The following is a 26,961-nucleotide window of genomic DNA, read 5'->3' on the forward strand; positions in this document are numbered from 1 at the left end:
CTTACCAACATTATCCTAATCCCCATTCCACGTATAAAACTCAAATTAGGCCGGGCAGATATTCAGCCCCTCGTACAGTGCAGAAAGACTTAGATACACAATTTCTGTTGACAGACATTCTAACCTGTGACAACTTTTTATTGAACTGAAGTTTTTATTGAATTTTTTATGTCATGTGCATTTTAAAATGTTTTCAGCAACTCTCCATCTATTCTTTCACTGATGTAATTTGTCTTTAAAATCATTTCAACCTCTTACTTTTTCTCTAGTCAAACCACAACTTATTTTCTCTCCCTTTATGAATTATTAGTAGGTATGTTTTGTTTTATTGATACTTTAATATTTTTAAGGCCATTAAAGTGTTTATTTTGAATGGTATTTATTTCCATTCACTTCACACACACACAAAAAGGCATTTCTTGCTCATAGACCTACCTCAGCCTGTATGCTGCAGTCCCATTTTTGGTGAAGATGTAAAATTCTTTCAGTAATTTAATTCCCAAAGAAATTCTCTAGCAGTTCTTAGCATATTTCTCTTTGCTAACAATATCAACATTACCTTTCCTTCTTCTGTCTGTGAACTACACTTTACGTCTTATCTAAGTGATATCAAGTGTTTTCTGTAATGACAATTCATGTGGCTCTTACAAGGCTCACAAGTGCTACAAAAAAGCACTGTTTTGGAAATAACAGTCTAATTATTGTAGTTGATACTTGCCCTTTCTTTAGCACTAAATAGTGATGAAATTGCTTTCTTATTTTTCCTCTTAGAAATATTAAATAATTTTCATGACTTATTTATCAGTGAGACTAGAACAAGCTAAAAATAGTGCTCATCCTAAGACATTTGGAGGAACAAGAAATCTTAGCTTGGAAAATAGGAGATTCGTGGAGAATCTTACAATCACTTTGAGAAACTGAGTTTCAGCTTAATCTCGTTGTGTTAACAGGAGGGACTGGTAACAGTTATATGAGGATCATTTTAGCATAATTTGAAAAATTACTAAAAATTAGAGGAATTTAAAAGTGAAAATTGGTTTTTTTTTGTGGTAACAAGTTTAAGTACTCAAGCAGAACCTGTATAAACACACAGCAGAAGTACGACAAAGGGAATTCCTTTATGGAAGGCTGGAATAAATCATTTTAGACTTACTCCTACTTTATTATTTATGGTGTATTCTATAATTTTATGGAGGCATAACGTGAAAAAATTAGAATCAATGCTCAAGGTATGTAAAAATTTAACTAACTCTCTACAGGAATGTTTCATTGCTACTGGATGTTTTAAATAGTTACAGTAGAAAGTACTTTTAAAAGACTGTTAGGTAATCAGTACGTGTTGTTTGTTGTTGATTCCATGATATGTTTTTTTCTATATTTATAGTCTTTTCAGTAAAGATGAACTATATAGATGCATATTCATAAGAACATTTTCTTTCAAAGATTGATAAAAGCAAATAGCATTAATAACTATCATTAAACTTAAACATGGCAGCAAAAATTTATTTCCACTCTTTTCTTCACTTTCAGGTATACCAGAGAGGAATGCCAGTATTTATAATTCTCAGAATTTGTATTTAAATATCTTCAGATTACTTGAGTAAATATTCTTCTTGATTTTTGCAAGGGCAATTAGTATAATTCTCTCAAGTATAGACTCTGGGTTTAGAACAGTAAAATGCTTTACAAATGTATATGCATATATTTTTATGCATGGGTGTTTATGTGTTAGCCATATCTTTGTGTTTACATTTTTTATATTGGAGAGAGTGAAAAAAAAGGAATTGCACAAGTGTATCTGAATGTCAAATCCTCTTTTATTTGAGGATGTGATATTTCAGGTGATTTTTAATATATATGTAAAGTGGTAGTAATCAATTCAGAAATGCTTTCAACAAACATTTGTTTGGTATTTGCCAAGCGTTGTATTAAATTCTGGGGGAGAAATGATGCTAGATACAGTTCTTACTTACAGGTGCATACAGCTTAGTGGAAGGAGGGAAACAGACATATAAATATCTAAATAAATGAGTTACAGTAAAACATTAACATGTATTTCTTCATTATTAGTACTTATCACTCATTCCCAAATGGTAGTAGATACTTCCATTTGTTTTCACCTATTGTAATCACATCCAGTGCTTAATTGAGTGATCTTCATAAAGTAAATGTCTAAGATATATTGTTGATTAAATGAACAGCTAAGTTATAAACACAATATCTTGGTATTCAACATGTCTGAGAAACAGTATTAACCAATAAAAATAAATAAGGATATAGTTTTGATTGATTAATATATTGCAAATCTGTGGGTAAGAACCGGTTCCTGAAGGATAACACAGCCATGCAAAAATAACAGAGAAACTAGGGATTTTTCACTGAATTAACATTGAGCTAACTGAATTTAACACTGAGCTAATTTCATCAATATAAGTCTGTTCGGCTACTCTTCTAATTAGTGAATGAGGACTTGGATTTCATTGGAAAAGGAGAGGGAGAAAAGTGAGTGAAGAAAACAATGGTACTTTGAAGTTGAAATGACCTTGAGGGACCAGGGTGACTTATGGAGATTTCATGGAAGCTACAACTATTGGGACATAGTAAAGAGACCAAGGAGATGGGAAAACTGAGTGAGAAATATTGATTTGGTTGGGAAGGAATAGAGTACCATTATTCATCCTTTTAGTCTTAAAAGATTTTCAGTTCAAATACCCATCTCACAGAATAAATAATGTCTTTTTTCTTCCCTCATGTTTAATGAAGATGGTAAGAAAATACAGACACTGGTTTCATCTGTGTTCGTCTAGCATTGATTATTCTAATAATCTAATCAATTCTAATAATCTAATAATCAATGAAAAAGGCTCCTATGTGGCCAGAAGATTCTTGGAAAACTTAAGTTGCAGAGCATAATATTGTATATTAGAATGGTACAGCCAGTAAAAAGAGAACAACCCTTATCTTGAGATACATCAAGGGCCCTTGTTTTAAATAGAGAAATTAATATTATGAGTAAACCCACCAATTACGAACACAAAGAAACACAAATACATTAATATATCTGTCACTCAAACCACGATATTAAGATAGAAAATAGGCCTCTTACTGGGGACTTTGGGGAAAGAAAGAAGATCAAATTGTAACATGAAGTCCATTCCCTTCTCTTGCTTCCAGGAAAAAATATTCTCAAGGTTGACGCATTCTCCCTCAGGGTGGATTTGCCTGGGGAAAGTTGCTATCGCAACATTCATGCCCAGAATAATTTGGCTATGCTTGTTCACCTCTAAATCTCCAGAACCTAATCTAATGCCAGAAAAAAATGGAGTTAAATTTCCAAGTATCTTTGAAAAGCAAAATGCATTATGCCATTCACTATGGCCACACTATGTCCCTACGGTTCAATTAACTCAATAGTCCTTTCTCCTGATGTGAGAAGAGGGGTCTGTTCCACATCAGTTTCTTTCTTTATGGTTTTCCATCACAAACAAGGGTTTTAATTAATATTAACTCAAAAGGTTTCTATTTTATAAAATGTAAGAAATTATTAATTAATTTAAAATTTCTTAGAGTTAGTTCCTTCGTACAAGGTTTCTAGTTTTGTTTTTCTACCATGGTAATTGCACTTCATAAATAAACTTGACACATGCTGTCTTTTATTCATCTATCAAGACAAAAAAAAATCCAAATCAAAACCTGAAGACAAATTTTAGGTATCTGGCAAGGGGATTCACTAATAGTGTCAGAAACATTGTTTTACTTTGCAAACTAAAAACCTTTCCCATCAACGAGTCTCCCTCTAGCTACCCTTTCTCTCCTCAACTTCACAGAAAAAAATGTTCAAAACCAGTCATATGTACCAGCTGTCTTCACTTCCACTCTGCCAATTCTCTCCTCAAAACTTTTCACTACAAAAAAGCTTTATTCAAGGGCTTCATACTTCCATTATACAAATCCTGTGATCACTTCTCAATTTTACTTTTCCTCAGTCTCTCAGTAGCATTTCATACACTATTTATAATTCCTCCTATTCCAGTCTCTTTGCTAGCTTCTTCTTGTCTGACTTCTAATAGAAAATAGGTGTAAACTTGTTTGTTCGTAATTTAAGAAATATGACAGGATGAGCAAAAAATATGTATTAAATGAAATTAAAAGTGAAACTAAAAAAATTAAAATCCATGAGCATGTATCTGTATCAGCCAGTAGGTCAGATTATTCTCCAGTAATAAATTATCCAAAATATCCATTACAAATCATCTGTCTCACATTGTCTTTATGCTCAGGCCAAGCTGACACGACATTGCCAATTACTTCAACAGAGGGAAAATGGACCACTGCTCATACTTCATTGGCCAAAGCAGGTAATAGAGCCCCATATGAGTTCCAGGGTAGAAATGTATAATCGTCTACCAGGGAGACATAGTAACTTTAGTGAACAGTAATAAAATCTCCCACAATATATAAGTGAACAAAAAAACAAACAAAACCAATGTAATTCACTTGCAACCAGTAGAGATTATTATAACAATCTTTTTCTGAGACTTGGTAATTAAAGTATCAAGAACATTTCTGCCTTTTAGAATAACCCGTAAATTATCTTCTTTGACGGGAAAACTTTATAGAAAAATACCTGCTAATAAATATAGAAGAATACATGCCTTTGAATAACAAATGCAGGGAAGGAACAGATTCAGATTCAGGGAAGGATTAGCAATAAACATGGAAGTGATTAGGTGAAGTTTTGGGAAATAATATATGCTCGGTATCAAAGGAAGACCTCACACACCACTCACTAAATTCCAAGTGAAACACCGAAACTTTACATTGGAGAGGTCTGGATCCTAGTGTGATTAATCATAACACTGATAGTGGGACAACCAACAGTATTCTCCTGTTGTGATACAAAATGAACAAAGATCATCGCCCATGAAATATTCACGCAAAACATGTTTAACCCGATCCAATTAAGTTTTGAGATTTAACTTTTAGTTTATGAGAATAAAGGTTTAGAGGACACCACAAGGCAACACTTAGATAAATCCAGTGATGGGTATTTTTATAAGAAAACTGGCCTGGTATTTTCAAAGAGTTAATGTCACTTTAAAAAAAAAAAAAGAAAGGTACAGGGATTTTTCTACATTAACAGAGACATTACATTATGTGCATTTTGGTTTGATCCTCATTAGAATTAAACAGCTATAAAATATTATTTTGGAGACAACTGAGATTTGAATATAAATTGGTAACAACGATATTATGGAATTATTGTTCATTTTCTTTTATAATTTGTGATCAGATAAGTCAATATTCTGATTATTAAAAGAGGCACATATTGAAGTATTTATGACTGAAGTTACATGTTTGTAACTAGCTTTCAGATGGTTCAAAATTTAAAAATAAGGCAAAATAACTCTAAGTGGTAGGTATATGGATATTCATTGTACTATTTTATTACTTTTATATATAAACTTTTTCCCAATAAAATGTAGAGAACAAACTACAGTGAGATTTCATTTCTCCTCATAATATTTGCAGAGCTTTGAAAATATGATCTTGCCCAGTGGTGGTAAGAGTATGGGTATCAAGGAGTTCTGTACATTAATGGTTGGATTATAAGTTTAATTGAAGAGTTACTTATCAAAATCTAGCAAAAAACTGTATTATAAGAGAGTTCATTTCTCCTTAATTTATAATATAATGTAATTGGAAATAACTAAAAAGATGTTTGAATGCATCATGATATATCCATACAATAGATAAGGAAAAAATACACATTATTGTTAAGTGAAAAAAAGTGCATTGCAGATCCATATCTCCTTTGTGATACTAGGTAGGGTGGAGAGTTAGTATAAATCTATGAATGTAATTCTGAGAATGGAGGTCTAGAAAGAAAACAGATTTTAAAAAAAACCTTATTTTAAACCTTTTTATATTCTTGAAAAAAATTAGAAACATGAACAAGTAACTATTATCAAGTACAATTTTGTAATAATAAAAATGATTAAGACATATGTCTACCCAAGTGTTGAAACTGGAAATGACCTTAGAGATTCTCTTAAATTATTTTTTTTAATTTAAAACAAAACAAAATGATAATAACAATAAAACTTGAAGCCGTATTTATATGCCTAACAATACATAGTTGAGGCAGTTTTTTGCAGAACCAGGACAAGAGCCCAGGACCCGTGAAGCCATGGTTTTCTTGTGGCATTATCAAATCCCACCTGTATGTTACCTAATTTCATGGTTAACGACAAAATAAAGTTCAAGGTAGAAGGCGTGGTCAACATCACTTAAAAAACAATGAACAGGATATGGGGAGGGGGAAGGGTAAGCTGTGACGAAGTGAGAGAGTGGCATGGACATATACACACCAAACATAGGGTGGAAAGCTACTGGGAAGCAGCCGCATGGCACAGGGAGATCAGCTAGGTGGTTTGTGACCACCTAGAGGGGTGGGATAGGGAGGGTGGGAGGGAGGGAGATGCAAGAGGGAAGAGATATGGGAACATATGTATATGTATAACTGATTCACTTTGTTGTAAAGCAGAAACTAACACACCATTGTAAAGCAATTATACTCCAATAAAGATGTTAAAAAAAACGTGAGCCATGCCCGCTGCGCCTGCGCGTCTGGAGCCTGTGCTCCGCAACAGGAGAGGCCACAACAGTGAGAGGCCCGGGCACCACAAAAAAAAAAACCAAAAAAAAAAACAATGAACATTCTGATTTGGAACAGGCCTACTAAAAACTAAAAGAAATAATGTTTGTTGCAATATTATATTTTAGAACGTCTACTTAGTAACCAAGCAAAATTTTATTTTTTAAGTTGAATGACATTTTAAAAGTTCTTAGGTTTGATTTTAAATAAGTAAAGGTTAAATGTGTTTTTAAAGTATTTTTCCCCAAATGCCCTGGAATATGACATATTCACACATTGAAGGGATTTTAAAATATAATTTTCTCCATCCCAATATGCAAAATACAGTTAGTTGATTAGAACATCATGCTGTTGTGTGTGAGGGCAGGGGTGGGGAACTGTCATCCCCTCCTTCATGTTTCATTATTTTAGAGAGCAGGGGGCTTAAACTACATTCCTCAGGAGGGGCTATATCAGCCGGGATATTCTCTATTCCTCTTCCCCACAATCCCTCGTTCCTTTTTATGGAAAGAAATACTATTGATTTGATTGTGAAATTGGTGAAAACTGACATTCACTTACACATACCCCATGGAGTGTGTACACCTATGGAGAGTGATTTATTTATTTTTTTAAAGGTAGGAAAGATTTTTTTTACTTTTTACATTTTTAAATTTTTTAAATTTTTAATTTTTTAACATCTTTATTGGAGTATAATTGCTCTACAAAGGTGTATTAGTTTCTGCTGTATAACAAAGTGAATCAGCTATACATATACATATATCTCCATATCGCCTCCCTCTTGAATCTGCCTCCCACCCTCCCTATCCCACCCCTCTAGGTGGTCACAAAGCACCGAGCTGATCTCCCTGTGCTATGCGGCTGCTTCCTACTAGCTATCTATTTTACGTTTGGTAGTGTATATATGTCCATGCCACTCTGTCATTTCGTCCCAGCTTACCTTTCCCACTCCCCATGTGATTTATTTATTTTATTATTATTTTTTTTGTGTGTGGTATGCGGGCCTCCCTCTGCTGTGGTCTCTCCCGTTGCGGAGCACAGGCTCCGGACGCGCAGGCCCAGCCGCTCCGCGGCACGTGGGATCCTCCCAGACCGGGGCGCGAACCCGGTTCCCCTGCATCAGCAGGCGGACGCGCAACCACTGCGCCACCAGGGAAGCCCCCATGTGATTTATTTTTAATTGAACTATAGTTGATTTACAATGTTGTATTAGTTTCAGGTGTACAATATGGTGATTCAATATTTTTATAGATTATGCTCCATCTAAAGTTATTACAAAATTATGGCTATATTTCCCTGTGCTGTACAGTACAACCTTGTTGCTTACCTATTTTATCTGTAATAGTTTGTGTCTCTGAATCCCATACTCCTATCTTGTCCCACGCCCCCTGCCCCTGCCCCGCTTTCCTCTTCCCACTGGTAACCACTAGTTTGTTCTCTATATCTGTGAGTCTGCTTCTCTTTTGATTCATACGTTTGTTTGTTTTTTTTAGGTTCCACATACACATTATAACATAGAGTATTTGTCTTTCTCTGACTTACTGCACTAAGCATAATCCTCTCTAGGTCCATCCACTTGTTGCAAATGAATTTGTAATTTATCCAAACAGCAGAAACAAACAGTGGACTGTTTCTTACCCTCCAGGTCTACCAGAAATTCTCTGCATCTCACTCCATGAAGCCTGCTAGGATTCTGACAGGCCCAGACAGGCCTCTTTTCCTCTCTTCTGCTTTCTGCTCTACTACATTCATTAGCTGCTGCAATCCTCCGTGCGGCTGTTCAGGTAAATGTCTGCAACTCAGATCCAATTTTTGTAGGAAGAGAATTCTATAATTTAGACTCCATTGGATTTGGTGGATGGGTGTTTGAGGGGGTAAATAGAGGAAAGCTTCATTTTTCTCTGGAATCCAAACTGCATTCCCCAATCTCCATATAATAGGCCACTCTTGTACTTTGAGGCTATTGTTCTTTTATATGGTGTGTTAATAACATTGAAACTGTGTTTTGTTCAACAGTCCAGCCTAGTATACATTTTTAGTTTGTGAGAAACTCAAGGTGAGAAGGGGAACCAATTCTGCACCCAACTGAAAGAGTCATATAATACTGACTCTACATATCTGAATTTTCACTCTTCATTTATTTTCCTCCATCCTGAAAATTTAGAAAACAAGCTTTAGAACCTAGTATTCATTAATTGAACGAGGAATATAATAACATTGAGAGAATAATTTTTAATTATGAAAAGTTTAAAAATGTATTCTGAAGATGGCATTTTGCTTTGTTGGATGGAAGGAGGGGGTAAAAGGCAGGTACTATTCAATATATTCTGGGTAATAGTGAAGCAGGACTCTTCATTTTCAGAACTGTACCTACTTTTTCTTTGCTTTATTTTGTATCCAAAGGGAAAAAAAAGCAAGCCAGAAAACAGGATAGCCTTACAATTTGAACTTCAAATATTTACATAGTCTAATATTATTCTAGGAGAGCTTAAAATGTAGAAATGCTTTTAAAACACCAAAAAGTTATTGGTTTTATTCCTTTTATGCTAAGGTAACGGTCAGACTGTAAGAGCTGAAGCTGGCAATCAAGTTGTACGGGACTGGTATAGCTGTTTCAGGTAACAAGCTTTCCAGGTTAATTGGAGTCTAGAGGTAATATCCTCAGACTATACTAAAAAGAGGGAAAAGCTCAAGGAACACTAAAGTTTAATCAAATGACTGGCCTATCTCTAGCAAACCATATAGGACCAAATACCATGAATTCCTATGTGCTCACCTTATCCTTAGGCTTACTGGCTTTCTTTTTACGTTTCCTTCCTTTAAACTCCTTTATATTTTAATGTAACTTCCTGAAAATATTTTATGCATTTTTGTAAACCACATCACATCTTTTGTAGAATGATGAAATATGTTTCCAGTTTTAAAGAGTTTAGCTTACTTTTAGATGAGCTTTTTATGCTTTAAATAATCAAACCAGTACTTCAAAATTCAACAAACTTTACTTTGTAAAACTGCTTAAGCACTTATTGTTGAAATATTTTTCTCTAGAATTGATAATTTTATAGGTGCCTACATTTGATATATTCAGCAGTATGGAAGGAATTTTGGAGTGGTATAGAAAATATTTATTTTAGTATGCAAATAGTGCCAGTTACTCAAGCAATAGTATATTTATTTTCAACTTTTAAAGTGGTTTCAGTGATATTTTCACTTAAGATTTTATTTAGCAGTATTTTCCCATAAAGAGGAAAAGAATAAAATAGATTAATTTGAATATCACCAAACCATACTAGCTTCCTTGTAAAATAATTTATTTGCATTAGATAAAAATCCTGGTTGTAACACAGTTGATAGAGAATTATAGTAGATAAAAGAAGCCAGAGAATTTTGTTTTATAAGAAGTCTGTTATAAAATTCCCTTTACTGGAAGATGTTAAATCAGAGTTTCAGAAACATAACTCTCTGAACTTATTTTTTCATTTATCTTCCATAGAAATGCTTCAATAATATGTGAATTTTCAAGATACCCCGGAATGAAGAAGATCAACGTTTAAACCACTCTTTCTACAAATTTAATACCAATTCAATTTGATATTTGACCTTTGTTTTCATGACTGGAGTATTTGTCTCCATGCAACCTGCCACCTTTGAGTAACTGGTTTAAAGTCTTTGAACTAAGTTAAATACCTTATTCGGAGCCAAACTACTCTAAAAATTTTAGAATTTCCAAGGAAATACTGTTACTGTGTCACAATTTTGAAAAAATCTCCATAATATGAAAATTTTGAAAAAAAAAAGTCTTCACGAAATATGCCCTTTGAATAATTTTACATAGATGCAGTAACAATTATTTGGAGAACAGTCTCTATAGAGTTGAGGCTCAGACCTCTGAGGATATGGTGCTATCCAACCGTTGGTTAAGTGGTAATTCTTATAAATGCCAATATGATAATTCAGTTTTTCCCTTTATTTATCAGTGTACTATTGACCGCATCCTCTTCACACTTTTAAATTTTGGCACACTTTGTTATTCTTGTTTCTTTTTATGGATATCTTTATTAGCTTAAATGTAATTCTTTGACATCCATTCAAAACTGAGAGGGCATGATGGGGCTGATTCTGGGAGTAAAAAAAGTAAGTTCAGGGCTGCATCCTGATTTCTACTGCAGGGACCACACTGAGAGGCTTATACTGGTGAAATCTAACAGAAAGTCAGTGCCCATCATAACCCAGCAAATAAAGACAACGCTAAATAACTGCCCTCGGCCACTCCCCCCCCCCCGCTATTCAGTGCCATACCCAGCCTTGTGAGTATATTTATACCTCCATCCAATAACAGCTTCATGCTTCTAACATGACGTGATGACTCACTGACAAATGAACACCCTGTCACCCTCAAAAGACATAAAGGTCTCCATCTCTGTGTGATGTTAATTCAGTCATAAGCCCAATAGATTTTTACAAGACTCTTGGAGGAGTGCCACTGGTTTTCACATTAAACCCATGTTGAAGTTTAACATCAGAGTAAAGCTGTGGTGAACCACTGGTGGTGACCCACGTCTGATAAATATTTATCTACCTATCTATCTGTTCACCCTGCTTTCTCTTATTCTCGCCCTCCATTGCTCTCTCACTCTTTAACTTTCTCACTCTCTGGTTCTCTTTTCTATTGGAAGATCTTTAGGAATTGACGAAAACAAGTTGAGGGAAGAGACATAGAGTCCATGTCTATATCAGATAATGAAAAGAAAAAAGTTGACAAAGTCTACGGACTTTGTTAGAAACATTAGACCCAATATCAGGAATTCAACAACAAATTCCTTAACATTTTAGCCATCTTGTAGGTATCTGACATACATACATACATATATATATATATATTTTTTCTTTTGGTTAAAAACATATTAAGTGAATAAATTTCTAATTATATTATCATTTTATTTCTTGATTATCAGGCAGGGTATAATAGATGAACATACTAGAATTATAAAGGAAAAACAAGAAACAGTAAATAAATAATACCTAAGTTTCTACTCCTTTACAGTTGAATCACTGAGTTTTTGAGAAAATTGAGTAGCATAATATATATAAAATGAGAGATTTTCCTTCAAACCAGAAGACTCATTACATATAACTACTACACTCTTAAAAAGTTATACTGAAGTCACAGAAAATACATAAAGAAGAAATAAGTAAATAAATAAAATTACGAAGCATAGAAAAATAAGAAAATACAAAAAAGTTTGGAGAAACTCCCAGAAGAAGGCAGATGGTAGTTGTTCCAATTACATTAATTAGTTTTTATAATGAATAATGTTTATATAATTATAATACTATAAATGCTATTTATCAATGTTTAATTTTTAGAAGTAACATATAGAAAAACCCTGATAAACTTAATTATAGCTAGAGAACAGAATATAAATGTTATGACCTAAATTTAAAAGGTAAAAAGAAAATAATACAACTGACACACACAGAGAAAGAAGGACTATTAATTATCCAAATGTTCTCCTTTATATTTGAGGATCTATAACTCTAACATTTATATAAGTCAGGACATGGATATAAAAGAATGGTATTTAAACTAAAGATAACCATTTAAAAAACAAGAATAACAAAGTGTGCCAGAATAAAAAGTAAGAGGATGGGCTTCCCTGGTGGCGCAGTGGTTGAGAGTCCGCCTGCCGATGCGGGGGACGCGGGTCCGTGCCCCGGTCCGGGAGGATCCCACATGCCGCGGAGCGGCTGGGCCCGTGAGCCATGGCCGCTGAGCCTGCGCGTCCGGAGCCTGTGCTCCGCAACGGGAGAGGCCACAACAGTGAGAGGCCCGCGTAGCGCAAAAAAAAAAAAAAAAAAAAAAAGTAAGAGGAGGAGGAAGGGAGTCAAGAATACACTGATAAAGGGAACAACTGCAGTATCACATCTGCACTTCTAAGAATTACCACTTCATTAAAAGGAAGTGTTTAATTTGGAACAATTTGTCACCTATTCTTTGTCTTCTAAACTTTGACGTGTTTGACAGATACAGCAGATTATTTAGCAGAATCCTCAATTTGAATTTGTTTGATATATTCTCATATTTGGATTCAGGTTGCATTTTTGGCAGGATTTCCAAGACTTGTATTATGTCGTCATTCCAGAAAGCACAGAATGTCAGATTTGTGCACAAACTGTGCCAATATTAATGATGTTAATTTTCATCACTTAGTGTGATACATGTCAGGTGTCTCCACTGTCAAATTACTCTTTTCCCACTGTAATTAATTAGTAATGTGTGTGGGTGTGGGGATACTTTGAGACTCCGCACTGAAGATTAGATAGTAACAGTGTAACAACTTTAAATTTGGGGATTTTGATAGTTGCACTGTATCTTATATATGAGAATATGCTTGTTCTTAGAAAATACATTGTGAAATAGAAGTAAAAGAGTACAATACCCCCAACTTAATCCCAAATAGTTCAGAAAAAAAATAATATGTGTATGAACAAATAGATTCGTAGAGACAAAAACAAAATTAATGTTGCAAAGTGTGAGAATTAGTGAATCTGTATGAAGGGCATCTGGCTTTTTGTACTATTCCTGCCATTGTTTGAAAATAAACAAAATAAAAAATTATTAAAATAAATAATGCTTCCTCTAAGATTTGGACTATGCACTGAGGATGAGAACAGGAAAATTAGCTCTTCATTGTCTCTTACTATATGCACTAATTCTTCTCCATAAGCAAAATGATTTAATAATAAAAAAATTTAGCATTTAGCACAATACTTAGCACATAGTGAGGACTTAAGAGTACGGTAGTGATTAAAGGGAGAACACGAGGAAACACCTGCTCTTCACATTTACTAGATAGAGACCTAAGGTTGTGATTTAAACAGTAATGGTTGCCCTGGGTAGAACCGTTACTCTCAGTCCGTCTGACCTACTGCAAACCTTCTAGCTGATATGCCACAGGTTACAAGGCAGGAATGTAAAGACACTATTGTTGGTGTATTACAATGACCTGTGGAGGATCTGAAAGAGAGTGCCAGGAAAGGTACAAATCGGTGACAAAGGGCTGATATTCCAAAATCAATTCCTCTAGGTTTCTTTCAGGTAATTGTAGATGATATGCCAAATGTACTTTCACATTTATTTCTTTTTTGAAGTGTGTGCTTAATGGATAAAGTTTGGAAAACATAGTACTTTTTAAATGTAAAAATGTTCATTTTCTTATTTCAAGAAAAGGTTATTGAAAATTCATATTTAATAAAGGTAAATGTAGAGGGAATTGATTAAAAGGAGATTTGTCATTCTTAGATCCTGTATCTATTGTACAATAGATTGTAGCACTGGTGGGACAGAGGTAAGACACAAGTGAAACTTAGTATTAATTTGAGATTAATTACCTGTGTTTTATGAAATTCAAAAGGTAAAGCAACAAAAGGAGAGGATAGTTTGTCTAAAAAGAACAGAAACTGTGTAAAGTTAAAAGTCTCATTAGCTTTTATAAAAATCCATTTGCATTTTCAGATTGAATTTAGATTTCTGTGAAACTCTTCATATATAGGCATAAAGTAAATAAATTTTTATTGCCTTCTTAAGAAACTTTTAAGAATTGCACACTACTTAAATATTTTCTACCTTAATATGTGACCTGAGGATCTTTTCCCTTGTCCATGGTAATACTGTCAGTGTTCATAGCACTTTAGGAACCACTTTAGGAATGTTTTCCAGGCTTCAGCATTCGGCTACCTGTAACAGTTGAGTGTTGTTTGAATTTTGTAAATAGTACCAATGTGTTAAATGCTAAATTCAATGTCTACAGTATGAGTGATAATGACAGAGAACAAAAGCAGATAATATAATTTGAGATAATGAAACGCTGTGAAAATATATAAATATCAAGACAATTTCTTGTTTAGCTTATCAGTCAAGACTAAAAACAAAAGAGGAGATCCTAATTTAATTTTTATATAAGTTCTTTGGAATAAATGCATTTTTTGGTAAGTCTCTGCACTGAATTAAGGTTCTCAATAGACTATACAGTAAAACCTAGTGTGAACAAACCACTCTGGACTTTTTATGGTTGTCCCATTAATTCATTTATACATTCAACAACCATATATTACATGCCTACACACAACAGAACCTGGACCAGTGCTGATTAACTTTTATCTATTGCTTTTTTTCTTTATGTCAAACACTGTTTTGGGAGCCTGTTCCTTTACACACATGGAAACTAAGACTTAGTTAAGTGACTTGTCCAAGGTCATACAACTAAAAGTGGTATAAAACAGATTTAAACCTATGCAGTTTGATTCCAGAGTTAAATTCACTGAAACACTATACTTCTTAGGATTTGATATATTCCCTCAAACTCACTATACTGTGACTGAGAATAAAATTATTAACAGACAATCCTGAAAATAAGCACAATATATACTAGTATGCAAATATGAATAGTTTTTGGTTTTTTTTTCTAGAAGCACAAAGGAAGAAATAAATTAGGAACGGAATAGGGTAGAAGTGAAGAGTACTCAGCGACAGATCTGAGTTCAATCCTCCATCTACCACTTACTTGATGAGAGATTTTGAGCAACTTAGCATTTCTAAGCCTCAGTTCCATGACCCGTAGAGTGAGAATATTAATTAATAATAATATCTACCACCTGGAACTGTTTTGGAGATTAAAGAAAATAATGTACAAAGCCAAAGTACTGGAGGTACCAGTGGATACTGGACTATTTTAGAGGAGGTTGAAAAAATCCAAGACTTAACACCCCTCTCTCAATTAAAAGAGGCAAAGGGAAGAGATGGAGAAGAAAGTGACAATTCTGTTAGTGGTAAAGCTGCTGCTGGAGAGTATGGCTTCTATGTGTGCCAGTGGGTCCCTAATACTGATTTCCAGAATGAAACACTCTTAACATCCACATACTGACCTAAAACAAGCAGACTGCCATATATTTCCTCAGCAAAGATGGTTTATTTTGGATGAACAGAGAATTGCAAATTGAGGTCTGCAGCCATGGCTAGCCACATGCAAGTCCCTGCATGGCAAGGGAAGGAGAACACTTTCTAGAGGGGAAAAGGAAGTTGGGAGGGCTATAGAGCCCTATGGACTTTTTCACTGGCTGAGTCCTTTTGAGGAAAGAAGAGGAGTCTTTCTTCTTCCTGTTGGGTTCTGCAATACTTGCAGGGTATGACAGCTTCCCTTTCTGGTCTCCCATCTCTATTGAATTGAGGTTTCTGTTCATTAATTTGCACATATCATAGGCAGGGCTGTACATGTGCAGCTCTTCATACCTGGGGAGTTTTCTTACAAAATTTACAGCAGGAAGTGAAACCATATGCTAGCACCTGTGTCCCTGTCCTTTGAAGTAAAAATCTCCTAGCCCTTCCCTGAGTCTCAAAAGACTGGCTCAAGAGTTAATGGTTAGGAAACATAAAGATGGAGAAAGAAAAGAGTAACTGTTGGGCTGGGAAACTGGTTAACAACTTAGACTATAAATCAGCCACACACCAGAGTCACCGAACTCCCAGTTCCCTGAAAGATACAGATAAAGGTCTGACACACATTCTTAAGTTGTTTTTATAGGAAGCAGACCCCACCACATGAAACTGCCAATCGCAAGCACATAAACCCCAGAGGGGTTGAACCAGAATACTGATGATGCTTGAACTTTCATCTTGATGCTAATCAATCTGAGAATTGAGCACAAGCTGACCATGCACCGTGCAGCCGCCCCTCCCTCATACTGCCTTTAAACCCCTTCCCTGAAAGTCATTGGGAAGTTCCGGTCTTTTGCTCATGAGCTTGGACCCCTGCATCCTTTCAAGACAACCCAGTGTCAGTAGATTGGCTTTACTGTGCGTCATGTGAGCAGACCCAAATCCAGGTTTGGTAACAGAAGAAACAGAGCAGTATGCTTGCTTCTTATAGACAGGTAGCTCACAAAGAAAGGAGAAACGTCCTCCAAGTATGCCTAGTTTATTCCTACTAAATTAACTGTTCAGTAAAGTTACTCATCTCCTTTAGGTAGAAGTGAATGAGAGAAAAGAGAAAGGCTAGAAATGTAAATCTCAGGATGGTCACTTACCATGGAAATTAGAGGCGACATGAGTAGAAATTCTAAAGGTATAATTATTCCCATTATTAATGTCTGAAACAAATCAGTGGAAAAAAATCATAGAATCACAGAAATAAATGGAGTTTAGGTGAGTGCTGAAATAGGATCAGATTAGTGGCTTCGAAAAGAGAAAAAACATTACAGTGTTAAAGAACGGTTTGAACCAATGCACTCAGCAGTGAGAGGACCTATTTCAGAATCATCAGGATTTTAAAGCGGTTAGTGGGAAGAAGGGGTTATGAGGAGAAGAAACCAAAGATAATGTAGAAGAGGAAGAGAGGAAGCAGATTTTGAAGGAAATTTAATGCCATTTCAATGACTTTGACATTATCAGGTATAAATAGGGAATTAGTCAAGATATTTAATTAGGAGAGACAAAATGATTCTGTTGTTTCTGTTTTTTTTTTTAAAGGAGATTATGCTAAGAAGACTGTAAGATGCAAAGATAGGTAGCACAGGCTGCTTTGATACTCCACATGAAAGATGGTAGTGAGTCTAGGGATGAATAGGATTTAGGGCAAGTTTTGGGGGGAAATAATGTAGGATTTGGAATTTGATTGGAAAAAGAGAGAGGGGGGAGGAAAAGAGAGTTCAATTATTGTTCCTAGGTTTATGACTCCATATATGAAAAAGATAAAAAATAGGAGAGCAAAATCAGGTGTAGGAAGGAAGATAGTAAAAATTAGTATGGTAGATTGGAAATAACAAGGACTTAGGATGTACAAAGATGAATTTAATACCAGGGTTGTCCCTGAATATCTGTGTAATTTTAGATTAATTACTCAAATTCTCAGATCCACAGTTTTAACATCTATATAATGGAAGTTAAAAGAATTATCATTCATGTCTTGGCGATTGTACATAGTGCTGCAATGAACATTGGGGTGCATGTATCTTTTTGAATTATGGTTTTCTCTGGATATATGCCCAGAAGTGGGATTGCTGGATCCTATGGTAGCTCTATGTTTAGTTTTTTAAGGAACCTCCATAAATGTCAATAGATGATGAATGGATAAAGAAGAGGTGGTATATATATATATATATATATATATATATATACACAATGGAATATTACTCAGCCATAAAAAAGAATGAAATAATGCCACTTGCAGCAAAATGGATGGACGTAAGAGATTATCATACTAAGTGAAGTCAGTCAGAAAGAAAAAGAATATATATACGTATACGTATAACTGAATCACTTTGCTGTACATCTGAAACTAACACAACATTGTAAATCAACTATACTTCAATATAAAATAAAAATTAAAAAAAAGAACCCAACAGGAAAATTATCTTTGAACAAAAAATTACTATTCAGAATATTTTAAAGGATTAGAAACATTACTAGTACCAGGACTCCCTGGTCTGTGCCTTTGGGTATCGTGGCGTGATTTAACCTCACTCTGTACTAAAAAAACAGGGGACCTTTATCTGAACTCTAAAGAAGTGGTGATACTTATCTAGTTGAAAAGAAGATAAAAACCATAACATTTATCTGAACTCTAAAGAAGTGGTGATACTTATCTAGTTGAAAAGAAGATAAAAACCATAACATTTATCTGAACTCTAAGGAAACAATGACATGTATCTAATTGAAAAGAGGATACAACTTGGATTTATTTACAGAAGTTTAATATATTAATTATTTCTTCAATTTTGGAATTTCATAATCCTCTTGTACTTTTACCTTCATCCCATTACTAAAACAAGTAGAGGCACTGTGGGTTTGGGATCAGGAACCTTTCTCCCAGGAAAACTATTCATGTTTCCCCCTATTTAGAGGAAAAAGAGCACACTTTTTTTTTTTTTTTTTTTTTTATTGGTACGCGGGCCTCCCTCTGCTGCGGCCTCTCCCCTTGCGGAGCACAGGGAGCACACTTTTATTAAGAGTATTTCAACACTTGTGGACTTCTGCACAAATCACTTGGATTTTAGGTCTGTTAATCAGTCTAGCAGAACTATTTTTGAAATCTTCTGAAATAGGATCTCTGGAGGTGACGCGCCATAATAGATTAAGGTTGGACAATATTGCTTTAGACTGAGTACCACACATTTCTTTGAAGATGGATTAATATGCGCATCATTTATACTATCCTCCATAGAGAATATCAAAGGTAAGTAGAAAAAACTGTAGGGGAAGTAGTTCTCCCTTCTGGTCGTGGCAGAACTAACCCTCCCACAGATAGGTATAAAATGTGAGCAAACTATTTTGTTTAGAGTATTTGAAATCATGGAGAGTGATGACCAGATAGAAGAACTAGAAGGGTTTTATTCTTGAAGGACAGCAAGTGTAAGGATAATATTTTGAGTTTGCTGCTGTCTGCTAGAAGGTACTCTCCACCCTGCACACATTTCAGGTGGCACAAAAACAGAGGCTTATTGGCATGATGTATTGGAAGATAGATTTCAGAGCTGGAAGATCAGATGGGAAGATAAAGGGAGAATTCTTTAAGAGTGGGAGACTAAAAGGGATTAAACCCATAAATCTGAATTAAAAATTATCCCCAGTACTGGCATGCCCACTGCACATACATTGGGAAGACCCCAGTGGGCCTTAAATAAAACCATCAACTGGAAGCTGAAAGAACTGAGTGGAGAATTAAGTCTGTTGTCAACTGCAGCAGGGAGAAAGTTCAGAGATGCACTCTAACCAAGTTAACTCTTTAATAGGACAAAAATAATTACAATAATTCTTTAAAACAGGATTACACAATCTATAAATTACAAAAGCAGATACAGACAATATATAAATAAATGAGCACGTGAGTAAGATCCAATAATGTTTTACTCACGAAAAACGGGCAGCAGTCCAGATTTGGGCATACTTTGCTTGTCTCTGGTGTAAGTTTCTACCTTAAAGACTTTCTCAGGCAAAAAGCAAGGTAGGAAATAATGAAGGTAAGAGCAGAAATCAATGAAATTTAAAATATCAAAACAACATAAAATCAATCAATAAAACCAAAAGTTGCTCCTTTGAAAACAATTTCTAAAAATAAGATAGAGGGAGACGCAAGAGGGAAGAGATACGGGAACATATGTATATGTATAACTGATTCACTTTGTTGTAAAGCAGAAACTAACACACCATTGTAAAGCAATTATACTCCAATAAAGATGTTTAAAAAAAATCAAAGGAGGTAGAAGCAGCTGGCTCTGTGCTCTGTGCTGCCTGGTCTGGCCTGGGCCGGGGTGCTGAGGGGCCTTGGCAACGGGAGCACACCATTGTAAAGCAATTATACTCCAATAAAGATGTTATTAAAAAAAGATAAAAAAGATAGACTGATCATGAAATGAAGAGACAGGATACAAAATATCAGTATCAAGAATAAAAGAGATAATATTACTACAGATTCTACAGACATTAAAAGGATGATAAGCAAATAAAATGAACAACTCTATGCCCATAATTTTTACAACTTAGGTGAAAAGGGTGTGGCATGGACTGGTGCCCTGAATGATCAGCTGGAAGCTTGACACTGAATCTAGCAATGTGGAGGATACTGTGAATGCGGACAGGCCCAATTTCAGTGGAGTAGAAGGGGCAATTTCTGACTAGCGTTGATTCAAGATAGAGTTAAAGGAAATGAATTAGAGGGAAAAAATGTAAACTGCTTTTTCATGTTGTTCTATAAGGGTGACATGGAAAAAATCCTGTTTCTTAGGAATGAGTACGGCCTCATACTTATCATTCCACAATCAAACATGGAGTGAATGCAACTCTAAGGCAATCCTTTCATATCATAGAAAAAAATTACGTTTAACTCAACTTCAGGGACGTGTTGTTCCAAGTTTCTGCCCTTATCCCACTTGGCCCGTGTCCTAGTATGTGAGTCTCTATGCACGGCATCAACAGGACTCCCTTACTCTCTGACTTCAAGAACTTGAGTTCAGCCAGTGGAAAACACCAACAGGAAATAAGGGTGGGAGGAGAGAGAGGCATTGAGTTATTTATTTTCCCAGCTCAGCATCTCCATCCAGACCTTAAGTTAGCAGAGACTGCATTCCAGGCTGCAGCTCTGGTAAATGGCCTCCTCCTGTAAATATGACTACAAGATCCCTCAGTTAGTTCAGGTAATTCCTACCTTCTCTTACGATAAGAGGCCTGGGGTTGAGGGTTTCCCACTGTAATTCTCAAGCTTTCTTTTAACCTTTCGAAACCTATGTAAATAACCCCTTTATTAAAATATTCTAAATTACTCTATTTGAGTGTGCCTTTTTTTTTTTTATTATTCCAGGAGGAACCTTAATTGAAACAATCTCAGTATTCCTTACTTCTTATTATTCAGGGATAATTTTTACAAAGAATAACCTGGTTAGGTATATAAAAATGCTTTTATTATGGTAATGTTTAAACATGGAAAATTAATTCATAGTACTTTTTTGTATGCTGAAATTATGTAAAGATTTTCAAGTTATATATTTTCTCACGATGCAATTTGCCAAGAAAATGTTCTTAGCAAGATACACACAAGTAATTTATTAAACAATTAAACATTCAAAACTAAAAATGTTGTAGGCACTGTGCCAGAAAGGGGTGTACAAAGAGTGAACTTAAACTGTATGTCTAAGTGGGGGTTTTAACTTTAGCAATAGTTTCTTTGTGACACTATAAAATAATTTTATGTATAATGGCCATCCTTAAATACAATTTTGCACTTGCTTCTTTTAGAACTGTTGTAAGAGCTGTTTACAGGCTATATAAAAATTCATCTCATTCTTCAAAATTGAGTTTTTTAAATGGCTGTCATTGCCAAGCATGAATATCCATGTTTTTCACCAGATGTAATTTTAAATTACATTTGGCTCTTTCCAAGTAGCAAAAGCATACTCAAAAAAATTGTCACCAATGATAATATATTTAAAATGTGCCCTAGGTTTGTACAAAAAGACATAATAGCTTCATAATTAAACATCCGGAGGCTGGAGCTAGACATCACGGAGCAAATCCCAACTCCGCCACTTAGCAGCTAGAAGACCTTGACCAAGGTATGTATCCTCTCGGTGACTTGGTCTCTTCTTCTATAAAGTGTGGATAATGGTAGCACCTAAATCATAGGCTTCTCTTATAAATTGAATGAATTTATATTAGTACAGCATTTAGGACACTGCCTAGACATTTTAAATTGTAGATAAATGTTAGCTAAGGGGATTTAAAATGAGTGTTTCTAAAGAGTTATAGCAATGACAATAGCAACAGAATATACACTTTCACAGGGGAAGCTATTCATTTTGAAGTATCGATTTGTTGTTGTTGTTTTTTAATTGTCACATGACATTAGTAAAAACTCACAACTCGTACGATGAGAATCCACTGGGTTTTTTTTGTTTTTTTTGTGTGTGTGTGATGAGGTACTACTGGGGATTTTTCTTATCAGAAAAATACTGCCTTTAAATGAAGCCAAACAGAGTAAAAGAAACACACAGGTAGTTTTATTTACTTTCCTATATGCTGTTTATGTACTATTTATGTACAAATATGCTATACACTATTGGCTGTTAAAGGATATGCCTTATTTGGGTGTTATAATATATTAATACCATCCATTATAATTAATGAGTGAAACTTGAAACACCTTCACCCAGTATTGTGGGAAGCCTTTTATGTAAGAATTGTGTTGAATATTAAGGAACCCATACTTTCCTTTAGATGATTAAAAAAGAAATTTCTGGATTAAGTTAACCTGTCTGAGAGCAGTGAACTTATTTAGGACATTTTATAGGATATCATTCTATATGCTCATTAAGAAAAAAAGGAAAAAATAGAGAACTATCTCAGGGTTAGTCTGAAAAACAGGTAATTTCTCTTAAGCATCTCGCTTGTTGCTACCTTACAGACACTAAGTATCCTTTAACTGACAGAGATCAGTTTTTCACTGATGAGATTTATTTTTGACTCAATGTAAATAAATATTTATTGAAAGCCTATTCTCTCTATGAGCATGTCAGCTCACATTGGGTATGAAATTACTTTTCTATTTATTGAAAGCCTATTCTCTCTATGAGCATGTCAGCTCACATTGGGTATGAAATTACTTTTCTATTCTTCACCATCATACAACCAATATTTAGTTTATTGCCTTACCCATGGTTGGTACTCAAATATTTCCAACATGAAAGAATAAAAGACAGAAAAAAGGAGGAAAGTCTTATTCAACCAATGTTACCAAATGGAACTAAATGGTTTTGTTTGGTTTTGTTTCTGGCGGAGGGATTGTTCTGTGTTTTGTTTTATAATGGGAAAATAAGCAATACTTAATAAATACATAAGGGCTATGTGAAGAAATACAATCCTTTACCCTTTTCACATATTAGATATTGTGAACACAGAATACCATGAGGATAAGAGGAGGGAGAGGAGAAAAAAAGAAAAGAAGAAAAGAAAAAAATTAATAACATGTTTATGGTGGAGGAAGGAAAACAAAATTTGAAGAGATAACATTTTTCCTCTCTTCTGTGCTGATTCTTTTAAGTTGCAGCTTGCTATATTGGTCACAGAAGGCATATATAAAGGTAGTGTTAAGCTATACATATCTACAAAAAACTTTTTCTTTGTTCAAAAAATTAACTTAATGGAAAATATGTAAAGTTACAACAATATTTTTGTAAATGTTAAGTGTACTGTATTTTATTTGTTCCTACATACAAAAGAGGGAACAGGAAGTACTATATGAAAGAATCTAAGACTAATATACAGGATTCTCATTGGAGAGAGGGGGAGGAGGATGAACTCTTTCAGACTCTTCAGAATTAAATGGAAAACTATATTTTCTAGGTAATTAATTCCTTATCTAATTGCCAGGAAAAAGGGTTACAACATTTTTCTGCAGAAAAATTTATACTCTTATGGTGCCAAAATGAGAGGAAATTCTACATGTTTCAACAATTCTAATAAATTTTCATAGCATTTATTTTTTCCCTTTAAATATTCAACCCATTCATAATATCAGCCTAAGAATCTCAAACATTTATTAATTTATTATTCTGGTAATGATAATTGCAGATGGCTTAAATTTAACATTTAGAAAATGTAATAAAATTTGCATTTAGATGTTAAAATATATAATTTAATTATTATCAGTGTGGCATCTAGAATTCACAAAATATTACGTATTTTTCTGAACATGTTTTACTTACTTTGAGATTTTGGAGAAAAATAAAATAAAAAGCATATAACAAAGAAATAATCAGTCAACAACAAAAAATTAAATATATTACATAGTAATTTCAATATATATATGTGTCTGTGAATATGCATACATATTATATATATATGTGTGTGTATCATATTTTTTTATCCTTACAAATGGTGAGCACATTTAAAAGTCTGCCAATATCATGAGCCGAAAATGGCATCTTATATTTTTTTAAGTTTCAATTTCTATTAAGAGTGAAGCTGTATAATTCATTATACTCATGCTTATTAGTCTTTTATGTTTCTTGACTTAATTGTGTGTTCATATCATTTTTCCACTTTTATATTTGGCATTTAAATGATTTTCTTTTCATGTTTAAAAGTACTTTAGTAAAACCAAGGATATTAATATCAAAGATTACCCTTATAAATAAACATAATTAATATTTATTAATTTTACATAATTTTTCTGAACTGTCTACCATCTGCATCAAATTAGTCCAGAAACTTAATGCCTTAATATTGTCATTTTATGTTGTCCATAATTTTGTGAGTCAGGAATTCAAGAAGGGCTTGACTGTGTGTTTATCTCTGCCCCACACAGAATTAGCATGGCACCTGAGGCTTCTTCACTCACAGCCCTGGCACTTTGATGCTTCCCTCTCTTTACATATGATGTCTTTCTTCCAAAACTTCTCCATAGGCTTGGGCTATTTTGCAGCATGGCAGTTTCAGGGTAGTCATTTATGATAGCTGACTTTCCCCAGAGCTAACATTGAAGAGCAACTATTGCAATTTACCTAGACAGAAAACTGGGTCATTCATATATTGCTGGTGGGAATATAAAATGGTAGAGCCACTCTGAAAAACAATTCGGCTGTTTCTATTTTTTTTTTAATAAAACTAAACATGCAATTACCATATGACACAGCACTTGCACTCTTGAGGATTTAACCCAGAGAAATAGAAATTTCTGTTCAAACAAAACCTGTGTACAGATGTTTATTATAACTTTATTTTAGTCAACCACTGGAATTAACCCAGACACAGTGTGGTCCATCCATACCATGGAATACTACCAAGCCATTCAAAGGAACAAGCCATTGAAACATAATGTAAAATCTTTGAAGAACCTTCAGGGAGTTATGTTGTTTGAAAAAGTCAATATTAAAAGGTCACATACTGTATGATTTAATTTAAATAACTTTCTTAGAATGCTGAATTATAGAAATGGAGAACATATTTGTGATTGCCAGAGGTTAAGGACTGGGGGAAGGAATTGAGGGAAGTGAATGTAGTTATAAAAGAATAACAGGGGGGATCATCATGGTAATGAAACTGTCCTGTACCTTAACTGTAGTGGATACAAATCCTGCAGGTGTAATAAAATTACATGAAACTAAAAACACGTACATGGAAACAAACCAATACTTGTAAAACTGGGGAAAGCTGAATAAGATCAGTGGATTGTATCAGTGTCAATATCCCAGTTGCCACACTGAAGGTTAATATAGTAAAATCAAAAGAAAGACACTTAGAATGGTTTGGAAAAGAAGTTATAGCATATTCATAGGTAAAAAAATCATAAAGATGGTTATCTCTAAATTGAGGTATAGATTTAATATGATTCTAATCATAATCACAACAGTATATTTTTTCCCACTTGACAACTTTATTCCAAAATTAATTTGGAAGAACAACATAGGAATTCCTAAAAGGAGAGAAAGAAGGAACAAGCCATTCCAGTTCCAAATATAGCAACTTATTAAAAAGCTATAGATGTTTAAGGCTACATGAAAATGGTACAAAGAAAGGCAAATAAAACAGGGGAACAGAATAAAGATCTAAGAAACAGACCCACATACTTATGGAAGATGGCTTCAACAGAGATGTCACTGCAAATCAGTGGACTAGATGGACTATGTACCAAATACTGATGGATTGTTTACGCAGGTTTTAAAAATTACCTTACCTTACTTTTACCAAAATTAATGTCAGATGGCTTAATGCATAACACTGATAAATTAAGTCCTTTTCTTCAAGACTCATAAAAAATTAAATGAACATCAAAGTCTCTGAATATAAAAAGATATTTGAAACACAGTTAGCAATCAAGAGTTACGATTTAGAAAATACAAAGAACATGTAAAACAAGCAAGAAAAAGACAAATATTCCAATAGAACAGTAGACAAAAGACCTGGCAAAGCATTTTATCAAAAATAAAAATTCGAGTGTCTCAGGTGGAAAAAATTCCCGATTATATTAGTTATCAGAAAAAAATACAAATTGAAAACAGAATGAGCTAACACTGCTCACTCACAACATTGGTTGGCAAGGATGTTGAACAACAGAAACTCTTATGTGCTGCTAGTTGAAGGATAGGTTGCTACGAACACTTTGGAAAATGTTTGTACTGGTCTTGTAAAGTAGAAGACACACAGACTCCATGGCTTGTCATTTCTGCTTTGGGTATAATGCCTGCAGGTGTTGTGTTCTTCAACATATTTCCTTCTCAGTGTCTTTGTCACTTGTGTGGCACCGTGGACATTTTCAGATCCTAAACAATGTCTTTTAGTGAAATTTTTGATGCAAGCATGTTATGCTTTTCTTTTGTATATGAAGAAGGCATGTTTTTGAAAGATTCATTCTCAAGTGGATCAGTTTTAAAATAGAGTAAGTATGTTAAGGTGAGAATTAAGAATTCAAATATATTTCCTTAAAACTATCCTGTGCCTAGGAACCACTTGAAAATTCTCACATTTATCCACGGGGTATTAATTTTCTCTTTTAATACCAATATTCTAGGCTAACTTTCTGGCTTCTTAAGCATCCCATTTTTCCTCCACCAAGGTGGAGTCAGCTACCTGATCTTTAGGCCACAATCACTGATCCAGGTGTCTCAATTTGGTAGAACCAACCGATTATAATTCCTTAACTACTGCAGAGACTTCTCCACAACCCACACTGGGTAAAACAGTGCCCCTGGGTAGTTATGCAGATTCTTTAAATCTAAAAACGCTCATTTGTGAGATATCCCAAGGTAAAGACTAGGAT

The sequence above is a fragment of the Physeter macrocephalus genome, chromosome 7 (assembly GCF_002837175.3).
Source record: "Physeter macrocephalus isolate SW-GA chromosome 7, ASM283717v5, whole genome shotgun sequence".
NCBI classification, from domain to species: Eukaryota; Metazoa; Chordata; class Mammalia; order Artiodactyla; family Physeteridae; genus Physeter; species Physeter macrocephalus.